Genomic DNA, 19,889 nt, shown 5'->3' on the forward strand with positions numbered 1-19,889 from the left:
GTGAGAGACAGCAGCAACATCAGCTGCAAAGTGCGTGGAAGTTACCCCCGAGCCAATCGAAGGTGGAAGCGGCGAAAACCGTCGTAGATGAGCTTCGGGAATTCGTCGATAAGAGGCACAACGTGCACAAAGACATCAAGGACCTCGTGGCAAGGATTCAAGGAACCCTCGGATCCGCCGTGAAGGACTGGAGGAAAGTGATGCAGAGGATTGATGCTGTTGAAACCGAGTTAGCGGCGACCAAAAAGGCCCTGGCAGCTGCGGTAGTGCAGCCGGCAAAAACCGGCATAGCCCCTCGGAAAGATAGCAAGGGGAAAGAAAGGTCAGCGGGAATAGGAACTACGCCAAGTTTCACCCCTAAAAGACATAGGTCGTCACCAGGAGACGAAAGACAGGCTGTACCCAAGAAGCCGAAAAATGCAAATCCAAAACCGGCGGATGAAGTGCTCAGTGGGGGACCCGGCGATATCCCATGGCAAGAGGTCCGGAACAAGAAGAAGAGAGGCAAACAGGAGAATGCCAGAAAGCAAAGGCCAATCAGGAAGAAGGCAAAATGCGAAGCTGTTGTCGTCAAAACTAGCGAGGACACTTATGCTGAAGTCTTGCGGGCCATGAGGACGGACCCTCAACTAAAGGAGTTTGGTGCCGACGTTCAGAAGATCAGACGCACCCAGACGGGAGACATGCTCATCGAGCTAAAAAAAGACTCGGTGAACAAAAGCTCAACATACAAAGAGCTAACCGAGAGAGTCATGGGCGAAAAGGTGCAGGTGAAAGCCATGTGCCCTGAAGTGACACTCCAATTGCGGGATCTGGATTGGATCACCACCGAAGAGGAAGTGAGGACCGCCATAAAGGAACAGTGCGATCTGGAAACGGTGCAGATGACAGTACGGCTAAGAAGAGCACCGCTTGGTACACAGGCGGCGTCGATAAAGCTCCCAGTAGACGCAGCCAACAAAGCGCTGGAAGTCGGGAAAATTCGGGTCGGTTGTTCAGTATGTCCACTGAAGATCTCCCAGAGACCGGAGGGATGCTACAGGTGCCTGGAATACGGCCACCTGGCACGAAACTGCGAAGGACCAGACAGAAGTAAGCTCTGTAGATGGTGTGGCGACGAAGGTCACAAGGCGCAGGATTGCAACAATAAGCAAAGGTGCCTGATTTGCAAGGACAAAAGTCGCAACAGACACGCGACGGGAGGCCCTAAGTGCCCGGCCTTCAAGCAAGCGAGAAATTCTAAACCGCAGTGGAGGTAACTCAGCTAAACCTCAACCACTGTGACACAGCGCAACAGCTGCTGTGGAAGTCCGTATCGGAATCGAAGTGCGACGTAGCTATCCTTGCCGAGCCGTATCGAGTACCAGCTGGAAACGGTAACTGGATCGCTGATAAGGCGAAGACAGCGGCAATCTGGACGATGGGGAGGTATCCTATCCAGGAAATAGTGTTCCAGGCGGACGAAGGCTTCGTTATTGCAAAGGTTAACGATGTGTACGTGTGCAGCTGCTACGCACCCCCCCGCTGGACATTGGACCAGTTCAACGAGATGCTGGACGAGCTAACCGATAAGCTAGCCGACCGGAGACCAGTCGTCATCGCTGGCGACTTCAATGCTTGGGCAGTTGAGTGGGGCAGCCGTCTCACCAACCCAAGAGGGCGTAGTCTACTAGAAGCGCTGGCAAGGCTGGACGTAGACTTGGGTAACGAAGGAACAACCAGCACCTACCGTAGAGATGGCCGGGAATCAATAATCGACATCACTTTCTGTAGTCCTGTGTTGACGGGAAGCCTGAACTGGAGAGTCTGCGATGGGTACACCCATAGCGATCATCAGGAGGTCCGGTATAGAATTGGTGGAAGAACACAATGCTCACAGAGAGCGAGTACACCTCACGAGCAGATGTGGAAAACGCAACGTTTCAACGAAGAGCTTTTCGTGGAAGCCCTCAGAAGAGAAGAGCAGGTTCTGAACTTGAGATCGGAGGAGTTAACGGCTGCGATGGTACGAGCATGCGACATTGCCATGCCACGGAAGGTCGAGCCGAAATACAGACGTCGTCCGGTATACTGGTGGAATGAGACACTTGGCAACCTCCGCAAAAGATGTCTCCAAGCCAGGAGACGGATGCAAAGAGCCAAAACCGATGGTGAGAGGGAAGAGCGAAGAGTAACATTGAGGGCGGCGAAAGCCGATCTGAAAAGAGAAATTTCGCTGAGCAAGAGAACGTGCTTCAAGGAGTTGTGTCGCGATGCCAATGCAAATCCGTGGGGAGATGCATACAGGGTGGCGATGGCCAAGATCAGTGGTCCAGCCGTACCCGCTGAAACATGCCCAGAGAAGTTGCAGATTATCGTCGACGGGTTGTTCCCACAACACGCGCCAACGGTCTGGCCACCGACACCGTATGGCCAGGAAGGTGAAGAAAGAGCAATCATTACCAATGAGGAGCTCATAGAGGCGGCCAAGAAAATGAAGCCGAAGAAAGCGCCTGGCCCAGATGGTATTCCCAACGTAGCGTTGAAAGCAGCTATCACGGCCAACCCAGATATGTTCCGGACATCACTCCAGATCTGCTTAGATGAGGGACATTTCCCAGCACAGTGGAAAAGGCAAAAACTGGTTCTGTTACCGAAACCGGGTAAGCCCCCCGGTGATCCAGGCTCGTTTCGGCCGATATGTTTGCTCGACACACTCGGAAAGCTGTTGGAGAGGATCATCCTCAATAGACTGATGGCGTTCACTGAGGGAGAGCGTGGACTGTCGGAGTGGCAGTTTGGATTCCGGAAAGGAAGGTCAACGGTAGATGCCATCAAAACAGTGATTGACACTGCCGACAAAGCAAGGACAAAAAAACGAAGAGGTAACCGTTACTGTGCTGTCGTGACGATAGATGTGAGAAACGCCTTTAACAGTGCAAGCTGGGAAGCCATTGCTGTGGCGTTACATAAAATGAAGGTTCCGGATTATCTGTGCAAGATACTAGGAAGCTACTTCGAAAACCGGGTCTTGAGCTACAGCACTAGCGAAGGACAGAAGTCGAGGTCGGTAAATGCGGGAGTTCCACAGGGCTCTATCCTGGGTCCAACGTTGTGGAATGCTATGTACGACGGAGTGCTGACGCTTAGGCTGCCAACAGGCGTCAAAATCGTTGGATTTGCAGACGACATCACGCTTGTGGTCATTGGTGACTCACTGGAAAGGGTGGAGGTTCTCGCTACAGAAGCAGTGGACGCAGTCGAAAACTGGATGTACGAGAAGAAACTGGTGATAGCCCACCAAAAAACGGAGCTGTTGCTTATCAGCAATCGAAAAGTGGTGCAGAAGGCTGAGATTACAGTGGGAGAACACACCATAGCCTCAAAGCGGGAGCTAAAACACCTCGGCGTAATGATCGACGATCGGCTGAACTTCAACTGCCATGTCGATTACGCGTGCGAGAAAGCAGCAAGGGCAGTCACGGCGCTGTCCAGGATCATGCCGAATAACTCGGCGATTTGCAGCAGTAAGCGGAGGCTATTGTCTAGCGTGGCTACGTCGATCCTGAGGTACGCTAGCCCGGCGTGGGGAACCGCAATGAAGACGAAGAGGAACCGAGTCAAGCTTAGCAGCACGTATAGGCTGATGGCCATGCGGGTAGCGAGTGCCTACCGAACCATATCTTCGGAGGCAGTATGCGTGATTGCCGGAATGGTCCCTATCGGCTACGTTTTGGAAGAGGATAAGGAGTGCTACGAAGCTAGTAGTACTAGAGGAGCCCGGAAGATTGCCCGAGCCGACACGATGGTGAAATGGCAACGCGAGTGGGATACCGCTGAGAAGGGAAGGTGGACTTATCGCCTTATTCCAAATCTGGCGAAATGGGTGAGCAGATCCCATGGAGAAGTCAACTTCCACTTGACGCAGTTCTTGTCAGGTCACGGCTGCTTCAAGAAATATCTGCACAGGTTCGGCCACGCAGAGTCGCCGCTCTGCGCTGAGTGCCCAGTCGTAGAGGAGTCGCCGGAACACGTCATTTTCGAGTGTCCACGTTTTGCTGCGGAACGTAGCGAGATGACAGCGGTCTGCGGTGCTGACGTAACCGTAGACAACGTAGTGGATAGAATGTGTAGCGATGAGGTGATGTGGAACGCGGTGAACATGGCGGTGACGAAAATAATGTCATTGCTTCAGCGGAAGTGGAGGGAGGAACAAGCCGGTGAACCGGAAGTCAGTCTCCAACCGGAATCGCCGAACCGACCTCGGCACCCAACCGGTAGGTAAGCTTGATCCACCGTCGGGGACAAGACCGAGTAGATCGTGGAAAAGCCCCGGAAATTGTAGGCTTCGTGGCCGTGCGGTTAGCGGCGTCAGTCGTTTAGGCATATTGTGCCATGAAGTGTGGGTTCGATTCCCACTCCAGTCGGTGGAAACTTTTCGTCAAACGAAAAATTCATCATTGGGCTACTGGGTGTTTCGTGTTGTCCGTTGCCTAATGTTTGTGATTGTTCAGTCTGTGCAGCCTTGAGCTGAAGACGGTGTAAATTGTCTTGCCAAATTGGTCGTCAGGGCACCTGTGAACCGGAAGTCATCCACCAACCGGAATCGCAGGATCGACCTTGGCACCTATCCGGGCAGCATCGGTACCGGAAGAACTTCCACCTCCGGGGAAGTCTTCGTCGGGGTAGGGTAGATTCACCGCCGGGGACTATCCGAATAGTGCGCGAGAACCTGGAGTGCTAAATGGCATGCGTCCAGCACCGAGAGAACTTCCTTCGTCAGGGAGTTTCTGGCACCCATGGTATCGTGAGCCGAATGGCTGAATATGGCATGAATATGGCATGTTTAGATCACAAACTAGGAATACTAACAAATTATTAATGGGAGCCGAAGGGCTCAGCATGGCATGGATTAGGAACTAACAAATTAATGATGGAGCCGAAGGGCTTAATGAAGGGTGCGCGTAGCATGTGTCGCCTCTTCTTCGAAGTAATACCGCAAGGTGGTGCCGGAGAAGAATTTTTTACGGTGACGGTGTACCTAGGAGACTGTTTTTTAGTGGGTAGGCGCCCCATTGCGAATCCCACACAGTGCCAAACCATACACTGTGGCATGAGCATGAACAAATACAGGCCAGTCTTGAGAAGATTTTTTTAACTCCTAGAGATGCATGAAAAAAAAAAAAAAAAAAAAAAAAAAACACATACACACACACACGGACATGTGCTCAGTTCGTCGAGCTCTATCGATTGGTATATGAGACTTGGCCCTCCGGGCCTCGGATCAAAAGTCGGTTTTTCAAGCGATCTTTATACCCTTCTTATGGTTGTAAGAAGGGTAAAAAGGGGAATTTTAGAGATTTTTGAAAATAATGATTTTTATCTCTGTAATTTATAATTCGATTGCAATATGATTGTGAATGATATCCGAGCTTTCAATCGACGAAAAAAGAGCTGAAATTGGATTAAAAAAAGCTGAAAAATTGATCAAAATGTAAAAAAAATGAATATTTCAGAGAATTTTTTTTTTCCAGTACTTTGGAAAATTCTTCCAATGATATCTCTGAAACTAGTAATCCGATTTCAATGAAAATTTGAAGGCTTATGATTGAATGTCAGAGCTTTCATTAGCCGATAAAAGAACTTAAATCGGTTCAAAAATGGCTGAGATATCGATCAAAATGCAGACAGTTGAAAATATTAGAATATGCTTTTTCTAGTACTTCACGATACTGTTTGAATCATAACTCTGTAACGAAATGTCCGATCGCAATGAAATTCAATAGCGTTCTATGGGAATGTTGTAGCTTTCTTTAAGAGCTAAAAGTGTTTAAATCGGTTGACAAACGGCTGAGATAATTGAGTGACATTTTTTGTAACACACACACATACACACACACATACACACACACGGACATGTGCTCAGTTCGTCGAGCTCTATCGATTGGTATATGAGACTTGGCCCTCCGGGCCTCGGATCAAAAGTCGGTTTTTCAAGCGATCTTTATACCCTTCTTATGGTTGTAAGAAGGGTAAAAAGGGGAATTTTAGAGATTTTTGAAAATAATGATTTTTATCTCTGTAATTTATAATTCGATTGCAATATGATTGTGAATGATATCCGAGCTTTCAATCGACGAAAAAAGAGCTGAAATTGGATTAAAAATAGCTGAGAAATTGATCAAAATGTAAAAAAATGAATATTTCAGAGAAATTTTTTTTTCCACTACTTTAGAAAATTCTTCCAATGATATCTCTGAAACTAGTAATCCGATTTCAATGAAAATTTGAAGGCTTATGATTGAATGTCAGAGCTTTCATTAGCCGATAAAAGAACTTAAATTGGTTCAAAAATGGCTGAGATATCGATCAAAATGCAGACAGTTGAAAATATTAGAATATGCTTTTTCTAGTACTTCACGATACTGTTTGAATCATAACTCTGTAACGAAATGTCCGATCGCAATGAAATTCAATAGCGTTCTATGGGAATGTTGTAGCTTTCTTTAAGAGCTAAAAGTGTTTAAATCGGTTGACAAACGGCTGAGATAATTGAGTGACATTTTTTGTAACACACACACACACATACACACACACATACACACACACACGGAATCGCAGAACCGACCTCGGCATCAGCCCGGAAAGCATCGGTTCGGGAGATCTTCCGCCGTCGGGGAAATCTTCGTCGGAGTAGGATAGATCCACCGTCGGGGACTATTCTGAGTAGTCCGTAGCGAGTCACCGGCTTAAGTCGTCGGGGCACCAGTGAACCGGAAGCCATCCTCCAACCGGAATCGCTGGATCGACCTCGGCACTTCACCGGTCAGCAGCAGTGATGCGGGAACAAACGCGTAACGTTATCGGTTTCGGGAGACATTCCTACGTTAGGAACTCTCCGCTGGAGTAGGCTAGCTCCACCGTCGGGGACTATGCCGAGTAGCGATCGTGACAACCACCAGTTTTGGGTCGTCGGGGCGCCAGTGAACCGGAAGCTACCCTCCAACCGGAATCGCTGGACCGACCTCGGCATCCAACTGGTCCAACCTGGAGAACTCGAGAATCGGCGGATTAACAGCAGGCGCAACAGTTGCGCAGGGCTCTGGCGAGATGTCAGCCCCAAACACGTCGCAGCAGAGCAACGAAGCGTAGCAATGACAGAAGCGGTAGTAGAAACATGGCCCTGGCGCGATGCCAGCAGTACGAAGAGAGCAAGGGAAGTACAGGAGCGTAAGAAGGAGCAGTGCAGTGCTTAGCACAATAGCCTCCCCCATGAAGTAATGCCAAGAGGCAGTTCCGGGGGGAATGGCTCGTGGGCGAAGGTGGACTTTAGTCGGTATAAAGGAGTCCGACACTCTGGCGCACGATGGACGAATTCGATATGACTAGCCTCCATATCGAACGTGAAACGCTGGGTTAGTTCGTAAATGTAATTTACCACCTTCTAAAACTAAAAAAAAAAAAAAAAAAAAAAAAAAAAAAAAAAAAAAAAAAAAAAAAAAAAAAAAAAAAAAAAAAAAATACACACACACATACACACACACATACACACACACATACACACACACGGACATGTGCTCAGTTCGTCGAGCTCTATCGATTGGTATATGAGACTTGGCCCTCCGGGCCTCGGATCAAAAGTCGGTTTTTCAAGCGATCTTTATACCCTTCTTATGGTTGTAAGAAGGGTAAAAAGCAACAGTTGTTTTACGCGAAAATAGGAATTTGACCAAAATTGTAAGGTATAAAACCAATTAAAAACAATACAATGTTCTGTTACAATATATTATATTGTTTTTGAATTGTATATCCAAACAAGAATAATATTGCTTCGACATTCGATTACAATACGCTGTATTGTATCCAATACGTTATATTGTATATTAATGGTTTATTCCATTCACTGAATGATACGTTTTTATCCGCACTGATAAAAATCCACACGCTCGATCTGTGTGTTTAAAATTATGGATCGATTCATGAACGTCCATATCGATTTGCTATGATTTTCTTGCAAATTTCGTGTGTCTTACACATTAAATTCCTGTGTTTTGCTTCATGGATTGATTCATCAACCGACAACAGGGATTCCATATTTTTTCCACATAAGTTCCCGAAGCTTTCTCTTCAGATTCGTATGTGTCAACCTATGGACGCATAGATCATCACTCCAACACGGATTCAGTGTGTTTTGCTTATGGTTATCTTGTGTCCTAATCATCATGTTCAAGTTGGTCGATTCATTGATTTGCGCAATGAGATTGTTATGATGAAATCCATGAGCTATGCTATCGATTTCCATGTTCAAAGCTTCTAAATTGTTTGTGATCAACCCATGGGATACATAGTGAACTGAATTGCGGTTGGACCTCGTGTCGAACGACAGTCATCATCATGCTTCCAAAGAGAAGAAGCAAAGTTTGAAGCTGAAAGTGTTAGATGAAAATGTGTGAATTCGATTTTTCTTTTATTAGTGAAGTTGTATCCGAGAGTTCTACCTTTCTATAAGAAAACATTGATTATAATGTATAGTTTAGTAGAAAAATCGGATTCCACTAACAGATTTTCCTGGCTTTCAGTTTCGGAAAAAACGGAATATGCTTATCCCTGGCTTCCCAAATTATGGATTTGCGGCGCCCCGCTTGTTGCTGGCTCACGGGTTTGAAAAAAAATCAAGAGAGCTTGCGACAAGCAGAGGAGCCTCGGATCCATATTTTGGGAAGCAAAAGTTTTTCTATCAAATTTCTTCTTTCAGTCCCTTGACATTTATGTTCTATCACACATGACTATCTAAAGCTACTCCATTTCGAATTCAATAAGCAAATCAGTTGGTTTTCATGATTTAATATTTGGAAATTCATGTGTGTTTCACATGACAACCTAATGTTGATACACATGTTATTATACCGTGAAATCAATGATGAAGTCCATATGGCTACCACACTCAAATCATGTGGTTTTCCTCATTGCGCAAATCTATAAGTAAAACACACGACCTTGATGTGTAGATTTTTCTCAGTGCGGGTAAACATCTTGTAGCGGTAAAGGTTAACGTTTCATGAACAGCTATAGGTATAGAATGGTATGAATAACCTATAGCAAACTGTAACAATATATTGAAGTGTTCAGATATTGTGCAACGTTTTGGGGAGATAATTGGTATCACAACATATAACTGATTTTTAACAGTTTTGCAAACGGTATTCGTGAGTCACTGCAAATTGAACACGCTTAATAAATAAACAACACAAAAGCTGTGTATAAATTAATATACTGTGTGTTAATATTAATATAATGTATAAAAGTTTCAGTTTTTTTTAATATAAGGTTGTTGCGAGTTCTCCGGTAGCAGGTAGAGCGAAACCCACCGAAAAGCAAATCACACAAAGACTGGAGGGCCACAGCACCAACAAATCCAAAAACAGTGCCAAAACTCAATTTAATACATATATTTTGGGTTCCCTCACCCATTTCCTCTCTTCTACTTCCTACATTCCTTCTCCTACTACCTTTTCTCTTAAACTTCTACTTGTATTCTTCTTTTCTTACTTACTACTTCATGGGGCGCCCCTTCCTACCAGCCGCCACGCCTCTGCACCTCATTCCTCGGTGCCTTCCTTCGATCGCACCCGCACCCGCGTTCAATCCGCGATTCCGGATTCGCTCCGACCGGGGCGTTCCGACTGGTCCTCGACTCCTCACCGATTCTCGCTGCTGTCATTCGCCGATGGGCAATTCTCCGGCGATGCTTCCTCAATCGACTACCGGCCGTCCGAGAGGCCTTGGCGCGTCGTGTCGTTCGTGATTCCCGGTCGACTTGCTGCAGCGAGCGGAATGATGAAACTGGAAATCAAAAACAAAAACCCTATCCACGACCGGTTAGGCTGTGCTGGCGTTACGGATTGCGTTGTGACCTACCCTTTCAGGGGTTTTTGCTTCGTGCCGTTCCCGGCAGTGATTGTCGACTCTCGCCCTCCAATCGGCCGCACGGTCTACTTGGTGCGAATCTGTGGCCGCAATTCACCTACGGTACATCGCAAACTCAATAAGGGGTCACTTCTCTTCGTGTTAAACTCGTACTCAACGACCAGCTCCTTCTGGACGAGCTGCCACTCCCAGTGCTCTCCAAATGATACCCCGTTGCGCCTGATGGTGGCCGTAAGCCTCAACTCCGCGCCGAACCGATTTTTGGTCGTCGAACTCCGGGTCTCCGCTCCTCCCATCCAGGACACTATCCGGTGCACTGGCGAGTTCCCTGCTCCCGTTTCCAGGATTACAGGGCACGATTTCTCCCGTATCGTGAACGGCGCACGGTCTACTTCCTGGCGCGATGGAAGCGTTTGGTGACCGTAGTGATAGCCTACTCTCGTCCTCCAATTGGCCGTATGGTCAACTTAGTGCTAGGCCCGGTGAAATCGCAGTCCGGCAAAATGGCGGCTCTGGACGTCTACTGCCGGCCTCGTGGTGTGACGATCCCGAGTCTCACGTCTGCAGAACGGGAATCTGATTATTGCACATTCTTAAGCAGTTCTGATTGGCTTACCGACTGGATCGTATGCCCGTGTCCTCGGTTGGTTTCCGGTTGTGGCCAGAGGATGAATCCTATTTCACACGCGATGTCGCGACCAACGCGATCGAGCGAACTGGACGAATGGCGATGACGTGGCAGAGCCTTCGATAGAGTCCTGCAGCTGTCACTTGTCGGGGATAGTGACGTTTTTGAGGTTCTCGCTTTCTCCGCTTGGCGGTGCTAGTTCGTACCGCTGATTTGAAAAGGCTTTTAGCGGCCGGTATTTTGAATCGGCGGTTGTTGTTCGAAAGCGATATACACGGAACGAATGATAATCTCCCGTTTTCCGTTGTTATTATGGTGCAGCATGGCAGTAAATGTTTTTTCATGTAGGCGTGCGTGGCGACTAATTCTAATTTCGTAGGTTTTACAAGGAATTGAGTTTTGTCTTTACAATCTTAATTTTGTTACGATAAACAAACTAACCTAAACGTAACACAACTCTACCGTAGCGGAAGAATTTTTCATAAATCGATGATCAAACGATTTATGAAAAATTCACAAAATTTTCAATCATCCTCCTAGGATGATGGTCAGAGACAAGTCGGTCAACTAAACGCTTGAGCAGACCTCAAGTTACTTCTGGTTCTTTAACCTTATACCGTAAACTAAACTCATATACGCAAGCCTTGGTTGCTTGCCAAATCAAATCACCTAAACTGCATAACCTTAATCCTAGACTCAATATCACGCCAGCTGCGCCTGGCAGAATCTTCGACCTCTCAAATCGTCTCTGACCAAAGTCCTTGTCCAGCTTCTACAAATCCGAGCAAACTACGGCAAAACAATCAAATCGGATTCTAGCCTATTGTATTGGCTAAAATAGGCTTAATCGCACACTAAACATAGAAGCTATATTTACAAACTTTTTACAAGGACTAAATTGGTTTGTTTTGGTTTGTGCATAAAACTGAGAAAAGAAGCATTTCCGCGACTAAATCGTCATGAGCCCGAGAATGGGGTTTTACCGCGCCCCTGGTCGCGTTACCTTGGGATGAAGATTTCATGACGACCCCCAGATCTTTAACCCTTGGCCACGCATTTGAATTGACTGGAAACACTTGAGGGTTTGTGTGCACTCATCCAGTCTTGGATGTGCTTGGATTACCGTGATCGTGTTTTGTGTCTTTGTAGTTGTGCCACTCATAGCTCTGTGTAGTGGGTGGTCGAATCTAGATGGTGTGCTCGATTTATCTCGTTCGGCGAACGGCATGACCATTTGGTGTGTTTTGGTGTGGGGCTTCCTCTACTTGGTTGGCAGCTCGCTGTGGATATGGTCTACGATGCACTTTGCTCGCTGTCTATTTCTGGTATCTGGAGTCTCCCTATTGTGGACTTCGGGGTCACAGTCTCCCACGCCTGACATAGGCTGCTTGCTTGTCCGCTTCTTGATGATGGTATTTGGAGCCTCCCTCCTCACGATGGTTTTCAGGGTTCCAATCTCCCGTGCCCTTCGTAGGCTGCTTACTTGACCGCTTCTTGATGATGGTATTTGGAGCCTCCCTACTCACTATGGTTTTCAGGGTTCCAATCTCCCTTGCCTTCCGTAGGCTGCTTGCTTGTCCGCTTCTTGATGATGGTCTTTGGAGCCACCCTACTCACTATGGTTTTCAGGGTTCCAATCTCCCGTGCCCTTCCGTAGGCTCTAATTTCGTCCTTCTCCTCTCAATGCCTTCCAGTTGCTGTCTCACTGCGCCCGATAGTGGCCGTAAGCTTCAACTCCGCGTCGAACCGATTTTTGGTCGTCGATCTCCGGGTCTCAACTCCTCCTATCAGAGAATACATCTGGTGCATTGCCGAGATCCCTACTCCCCGTTTCCAAAGACGTAGGGTGCGATTTCTCCCGCTTCGCGAACGGCGCACGGTACACCTCCTGGCGCGATGGAAGTGTTTTGGTACCGCATGTTGGTTTTCTTCTCTGCTTGATGTGGTCGCGAATCGTGTTCAACTTTTGGCGACGATTATTGGCTACAACGAAGCTGACGAATCGTCATGGTGGAGAGGTAGTCGTTAAGAAGTTGTTGCTCATCACACCTGACTCTTGCCATTTTTCCGCTTGGTACGTGTTTTGGAGTATGGTACTAATCGTTGACAGGCTTTGCCTGTGGACATAGCTTTATCGTCGTGGAACCTCGTTCGGATGAACGGAAATCCTTGCTATAGCCTTGCAGTCTTGCTTGGTGTTGCTGAAGTGGAGCATTGTTGTAGCGGTTTCTTACTCTCAGCATTCGTGGTCAAATCTCCCAGTAATTGGTGTTTTTGACAGCTACTGATTCTGGTTAACAGGCACCGCCTGTGTACATAGCTTGAACGTTTCGGAACCTCGTTCGTTTGAACGGAAATCCTTACAGAAATCTCCTAATCGGTATAGCTGAGGCGAAGCAGAATTGTGGATACTGTGCTCGCCTCTGCTCGTTGTCACTGCTCCCATTTGGTGTTTTTGTCAGCTTTCGCTTCTTGGTTGACAGGCACTGCCTGCGTACATAGCTTTACACTTTACGCTTAATCCGCTTTAATGTCCTTCGCATGGAATCTGCCTTTCTTCCCACTCATCACGTCCTCCAGCAGGTACAAGTTCGTCCCGAGGATCTCCTTCACTATTGCCGGAACGAATTTCGGCTCCAGCTTACTGGTAATCTGATCCACTTTTGAGGAGAGAACGAATGTACGACGCCATACCAGATCTCCGACTTTGAACGCCACCGATCTTGTGCGAAGGTTGTATCGCTGTTTCGCCCGCTGGTGGCTGTTCTTGATGCGATCGATGATCAGCTTCTGTATTCGGCGAATCGTTGATAGCCGTAGATCCTGTGCAACTTTTGGGTCTTCCGGCGTGTTCAGTTCTTGCTGCGTGTAGAGGTCCGTGTGTAGCAGTAGGTGTCGTCCGAAATTCGCTTCGTGCGGACTCACACCCGTTGCCTCGTGCCTGGCCGCGTTGATCGCTGCCGTGATTGCCGGTAGCTTCTCGTCCCACTCTCGATGATCGCCGTCCAGCAATGCTCGGATGCAGGTGATTACGACGTGGTTAACGCGCTCCGCGTTGTTGACCTGTGGGCAGTAGAAAGCTGTCTTCATGTGGCCGATCTTGTTCTTCGCCAGCCAGGACTTGAAGACCATCGATTCGAACTGCTTCCCATTGTCGGACAATATCAGCCGTGGACGCGAGAACTTCAGGCACACCTCTTCTTCCAGGAACTCCACCATTTTCTGTGAATCTGCTGCGCGCATTGGCTTGACGATCACGTATTTGCTGACCCAATCTACTACCACCAACAATACCGTGTTCCCGCGCTTGGAACGAGTGAGCGGACCGACAAAGTCCACCGATATCATCTCCCACGGGATCTTCGCCGGCTTGGGATTCCCCATTTGCGGCATCATCTTCGTTCCAGGTGCCTTGCACGCTTTGCAAGTTGGACAGCTCCTCACGTAATCGCTGATTTCCTGCTGCATCTGCGGCCAATAGTAGTGGGCTTGTAGCTTGTGCCATGTTTTGTAGAGGCCTAAATGCGCGGACGCCGGTTCGTCGTGGAATCTCCGGATCAGCTGCAACCTTTCTTCCTTGGGTACCACCTGCTTCCACCTGTGGAATACTGCTCCGACCTCGTCCTTGCAGCGGCAGTTCTTGAACAAGGTGTTGTTTGCGATTCGGAAGTCTGGAAACCGCTCGCCTTCAGTCTGCACTCTCTCCACCAGCTTCTTGTACCACGGATCCTGCACCTGGTTTACGGTGAATACTGCTTCTGCTACCGTTCTCGACAGAGCATCCGGTACCACGTTGATAGAACCTTTCCGGTACCGAATTTCGAAGTCGAACGCATTCAGCCGCAACAGCCATCGGCTCATCAAGGCCGTTGGGTTCTTCATCGACTTCAAGTAGCTGAGCGCTGCGTGATCGCAATGGACGACGAACCTGATTCCTTCCACATAGGCTCTGAACTTTTCGATCGCTCGGATCACCGCGAGACACTCCCGCTCCGTGACGGAGTACTTCCTCTCCGACGCTGACAATTTCTGCGAGAAGTATCCGATCGGATGTTCTTCGCCGTCGGTCTCTTGTGTTAGCACTGCTCCGATCGCTGTGTCGCTGGCATCGCACGCTATCGCGAACGGTTTGCTGTAGTCCGGCATCGCTAGTACCGGGGCAGAGACCAGAGCTGCTTTCAGCTTGAGGAAGGCTTCTTCAGCTACTGGATTCCACCGGAACTTCGTCTTGGCCGATGTTAGGTTCGTGAGCGGTGATGCCAACTGCGAGAATCCTGCGATGAAGCGTCGGTACCAGTTGCAGACACCTAGGAACCGCTGCACTTCTTTCCGGGTATTTGGAGTGGGGAACTGTACGATGGCCTGAATCTTTTCGTCATCTACTCGCCAACCTCGCTCGTCGATCACGTAGCCTAGGTATTTCATGCTCTTCCTGCAGAACATGGACTTCTCCGAAGAGATCGTGAGATTCGCTTGTCGTAGCCGGCGTGCTACTTCTTCGAGCAGAGCGATGTGCTTTTCGAAGGTCTCCGAGCAGATGATTATGTCGTCTAAGTAGTGGAATACCAGCGGCTCTAGATCAGCGAACAGGTGCGTCATGAGCCGCGCTAGAGCTTGGCTGGCCGTACACAGTCCGAAAGGCACCACTTTGAATTGAAAGTGGCCTCTGGATGGAACGGTGAACGCCGTCAGCGGTCTCGATTGTGGATGGAGCGGTAGCTGCCAGAAAGCATCTTTGAGATCGATCGACGAGATGTATTTGCTGCTTCGGAGGTTGTTGGTGATCGCTGCTATCTGCGGAATTGGGTAGCCTTCATTTACCATGACGGAATTTAGGTGACGGGCATCCAGGCAGACGCGATATTGCCCAGTCTTCTTCTTCACGGCGACTAGTGGATTGTTCCACGGCGAGAACTGTGCCTCCTCGATGACATCGAGTGCGATCATTCGGTCGATCTCCCTGTTCACCTCCTGCAGAACATACGGCGACATGGGATAATGCCGTTGCTTGCGAGGTGGTGCGTTGCCTACGTCGATGTGATGCTCGTATAACTTCGTGCGACCCAGCGTTCCCTCTACAGCTCTAGGAAATTTCCGGATTGCCTGCTCCAACTGCTTCTTTTGCTCCGGCGTCAGCTGCTTCATCTGTTCCTCGCCGCCTTTGTGTTCCTGTTCTGCTTCCATTGCGCAACAGACTGCCTTTACTCCGAACTTGTCCCAGAAGTTCATTCCCAAGATGATGCAGTCCGGGATCGAGGGTACCAGCAGTACTGGAAGCACTTCGTTGCGGTTGTTGTACACAATGGGAAGATAGACGAAATTGGTGATTTTATGCTTCGTGCCGTCCGCCGTTTTTATTCCGCCCTTGACGGTTCCTCTCTGTAGTCCGCACTCCTCTGCCAGATTGGCCTTATTTCCTCCTAGCAGAGAGCAGTTTGCTCCGCTGTCTAGCAAAGCGGTTAACTCCTTCCCTAACACCGATATGACGGCGTGCGGTCGATTGTCGCTTCCAAGATTGATTATTAACGAGTTCATGTTTCGAAATTCTGGAATATCGGAGGGGTTTCCGATACTGTGCGGAGAGCTGCTCCCCTCTATTGCTGGTTCTCCGCTGGGTAGTTTACCGCACCTGTGCGGCATGTAAAGCAGCTGCGTAACGAGTAGCCTTTTCGTCCACACCGATAGCAGAAAAGGATCGCTTGCGGCTTTGGAAATCCATAAACCTATGGCCTTCCTCATCGCAGTTCCAGCAAACCAGTACCAGTCGTTGCTGGTTGTCTGCTTCCTGTTGTTCATCTGATTGGCGTTCTACCAGTCTTAGTGGCTCTTGCTGAAAAGAGTTGTTTCGCTGGTTGTAGTTTTGCGGACCTTCCAGCGAGCTTGGTTTCCATTGTCGCGCTTGCCAGTTCTGCATCCTTTGTGGCTGCTCTTGCTGCTGCTCTGGTTGCCGTGGCTGGTACGGAGTAACTTGCGACCGTTGCTGCTGCACGGGTATGTGCGTGTCTCTCAACTGCTGTCGCATTACAGGTGAGCTGTCTCCCTCGGTACGATTGAACCTATCCGGAAACCGATGCTGCCTTCCGTTTCCTGGCGTGAAATTTTGTCGCGTAGTTCTCCGCTCCAAGTTCATCTTCAACGCGTTGACTTGCTCTGCCAACTCGTCGATGGTGTGCTGCCAATGGTCTTCGTCCTGATCTTCTGGTGTCTCGAAACTAGGAGCGCTATCTTGAATTTCCACCGCATGGACTCTGCTGAAGCGTTGAGGATGTTGTTGCTGATGTATTGGAGCCGGTCTGTTAGTCGCCACAGGCGTAGCGAAGTTCGGTTCCAGCAACGCACTGTGTGGAATCGGAATCCTACGCTGTCTGTTCAGAAGCATCCTCGTCTCGTCGTATCCGGTACATACTTCAACCATTTCTTCCAATGAGCGGGGTCTGGCTGCTGTTACGATGGCCGCATAGTTTTCGTTCATGTTCTTCTTCACCAGGAAGAACTTCTCATCGGCCGGAATCGGTGGATCCACAAAGCGAAAGAGCGCAGAAATGTCGCGATAGTATTTCGCAAACGATTCCTCTCTTCCTTGAAATCTGAAGCTGGCCTCCAATCGCAGAATTTGCGAGTAGCCGCTCGGCAAGAACTCTCTTCGAATCTCTCTCTTGAAGTCGTCCCAGGTACGCAGTAGTTGCTGAGAAGTTGCTCGTGCGTACCAGTCAATGGCATCCTCTTGCAGCAGGTGCTTGATGGAGCTCAGAAGTGTGGCATCGCTCATGCCTTCCGACCTTGCAAACGTCTCCACACGATCCAGGAAAACGTTCAGTGAGGTTGTGTCCTTCTCGCCTCGGAACTTGAACGGCCAGTTATGCACCGCTTTCTGCATCCTTCTCTCGTCTACTCGCTCCGGTGCTGGTCGTTCTCTCCGGATCAACCGCTCCAGTTCTTCTCGCATCCTGTGGCATTCTTCTCGCATCCGCTCTTCTCTCTCCTGCATCTGTCTGATTCTCACTTCCAGCGCTTCTTGTGATGGGGTTTCTCTTGCCTGTTGATTCCATCCTGCATACTCCCTGGCCAGGTAGGGAGGGGGTGGTGAACTGCTTTGCCGTCTTGATTCCGCTTGTCGTCTGTCTTCGTGGTCTGCTTGGAAAGAACTATAAAACAATAGTCCTCTTCCTTGTCCACACGAAAACGATGACATCAGAGGTGGTTGCGGTGCTGGGGGTGGTGAATTGTCTTGAATAGAGGTGCTTCCAACTGGGATTGTGGCTTCCGCTATTCCTCCAACAGCTCCTTCCGAGTCGTTGTTGTTCCTCCTCACAGCGCCAGTTGATGTTGCATTTCTCACCGCATTTTCACCCATTTGTACACCATTCACTACACTTGTACCGTCCACTTTGCTTAACAACACATTAACATGCATGGACAACATAGCATGTGTTTCCTTCAGCTCGACCGGAGGGCGGATCAATTGCAAACGGTCGCGATAATGATTAAGACGTGTCCGGATTTTATTCAAGGATGCACTATCGTTAGTGCGAATAGCCGCTTCCGTGCTGATGTTCAACTGTTGTATTTGAGTTTCACAGTGCTCAATGTTTGACTGTGAACTCATTACATGGCATGAGCTCGTAGGCTGGTTATCTCGCAAGGACTCCTCTTGCATGAGTGCCTTGAGACGTAAGACCTTGCCTCTATGAGTGGTAGGTCCTAAATTAACTACATGACGTAGGGCCAACTCATACGTGACCTCTTCGTCCGTCAAATGTGTGTAATCCATATCTTAACTTATGCGTAAGGGCTAAAATTTTGTTGATTATCAAGGCCGGATAATCAAAAACACAAAACCAAATTTGCTAAATCACAAACCAAAAATTCGCTAACGGTAGTACTAAATTTTGTGGATTTTCAGTTGGGCGCCAGTGTTGCGAGTTCTCCGGTAGCAGGTAGAGCGAAAACCACCGAAAAGCAAATCACACAAAGACTGGAGGGCCACAGCACCAACAAATCCAAAAACAGTGCCAAAACTCAATTTAATACATATATTTTGGGTTCCCTCACCCATTTCCTCTCTTCTACTTCCTACATTCCTTCTCCTACTACCTTTTCTCTTAAACTTCTACTTGTATTCTTCTTTTCTTACTTACTACTTCATGGGGCGCCCCTTCCTACCAGCCGCCACGCCTCTGCACCTCATTCCTCGGTGCCTTCCTTCGATCGCACCCGCACCCGCGTTCAATCCGCGATTCCGGATTCGCTCCGACCGGGGCGTTCCGACTGGTCCTCGACTCCTCACCGATTCTCGCTGCTGTCATTCGCCGATGGGCAATTCTCCGGCGATGCTTCCTCAATCGACTACCGGCCGTCCGAGAGGCCTTGGCGCGTCGTGTCGTTCGTGATTCCCGGTCGACTTGCTGCAGCGAGCGGAATGATGAAACTGGAAATCAAAAACAAAAACCCTATCCACGACCGGTTAGGCTGTGCTGGCGTTACGGATTGCGTTGTGACCTACCCTTTCAGGGGTTTTTGCTTCGTGCCGTTCCCGGCAGTGATTGTCGACTCTCGCCCTCCAATCGGCCGCACGGTCTACTTGGTGCGAATCTGTGGCCGCAATTCACCTACGGTACATCGCAAACTCAATAAGGGGTCACTTCTCTTCGTGTTAAACTCGTACTCACCGACCAGCTCCTTCTGGACGAGCTGCCACTCCCAGTGCTCTCCAAATGATACCCCGTTGCGCCTGATGGTGGCCGTAAGCCTCAACTCCGCGCCGAACCGATTTTTGGTCGTCGAACTCCGGGTCTCCGCTCCTCCCATCCAGGACACTATCCGGTGCACTGGCGAGTTCCATGCTCCCGTTTCCAGGATTACAGGGCACGATTTCTCCCGTATCGTGAACGGCGCACGGTCTACTTCCTGGCGCGATGGAAGCGTTTGGTGACCGTAGTGATAGCCTACTCTCGTCCTCCAATTGGCCGTATGGTCAACTTAGTGCTAGGCCCGGTGAAATCGCAGTCCGGCAAAATGGCGGCTCTGGACGTCTACTGCCGGCCTCGTGGTGTGACGATCCCGAGTCTCACGTCTGCAGAACGGGAATCTGATTATTGCACATTCTTAAGCAGTTCTGATTGGCTTACCGACTGGATCGTATGCCCGTGTCCTCGGTTGGTTTCCGGTTGTGGCCAGAGGATGAATCCTATTTCACACGCGATGTCGCGACCAACGCGATCGAGCGAACTGGACGAATGGCGATGACGTGGCAGAGCCTTCGATAGAGTCCTGCAGCTGTCACTTGTCGGGGATAGTGACGTTTTTGAGGTTCTCGCTTTCTCCGCTTGGCGGTGCTAGTTCGTACCGCTGATTT

The 19,889-nt window shown here is 49.0% G+C and overlaps 2 long non-coding RNA genes across 3 annotated transcripts; both read right to left on the reverse strand.

Moving 5' to 3' along the window:
- Positions 1-9,413: 9,413 nt before the first annotated feature.
- LOC110678770 lies at positions 9,414-10,167 on the reverse strand. The gene is made up of 2 exons (XR_002501926.1): positions 9,898-10,167; positions 9,414-9,844 (listed from the first exon to the last, which is right to left on the reverse strand). It is a non-coding gene; the product is annotated as an uncharacterized LOC110678770 (long non-coding RNA).
- An 8,386-nt stretch (positions 10,168-18,553) lies between these two features.
- Positions 18,554-19,307, reverse strand: LOC110678476. 2 transcript variants are annotated; one of them, XR_002501651.1, is made up of 3 exons: positions 19,204-19,307; positions 19,038-19,143; positions 18,554-18,984 (listed from the first exon to the last, which is right to left on the reverse strand). It is a non-coding gene; the product is annotated as an uncharacterized LOC110678476 (long non-coding RNA). The 2 variants fall into 2 exon arrangements; XR_002501650.1 differs by lacking the exon at positions 19,204-19,307 and having other exon boundaries at positions 19,038-19,193.
- Between the last annotated feature and the right edge of the window lie 582 nt (positions 19,308-19,889).

This window comes from Aedes aegypti, chromosome 3 (assembly GCF_002204515.2).
Source record: "Aedes aegypti strain LVP_AGWG chromosome 3, AaegL5.0 Primary Assembly, whole genome shotgun sequence".
Lineage (NCBI taxonomy): Eukaryota > Metazoa > Arthropoda > Insecta > Diptera > Culicidae > Aedes > Aedes aegypti.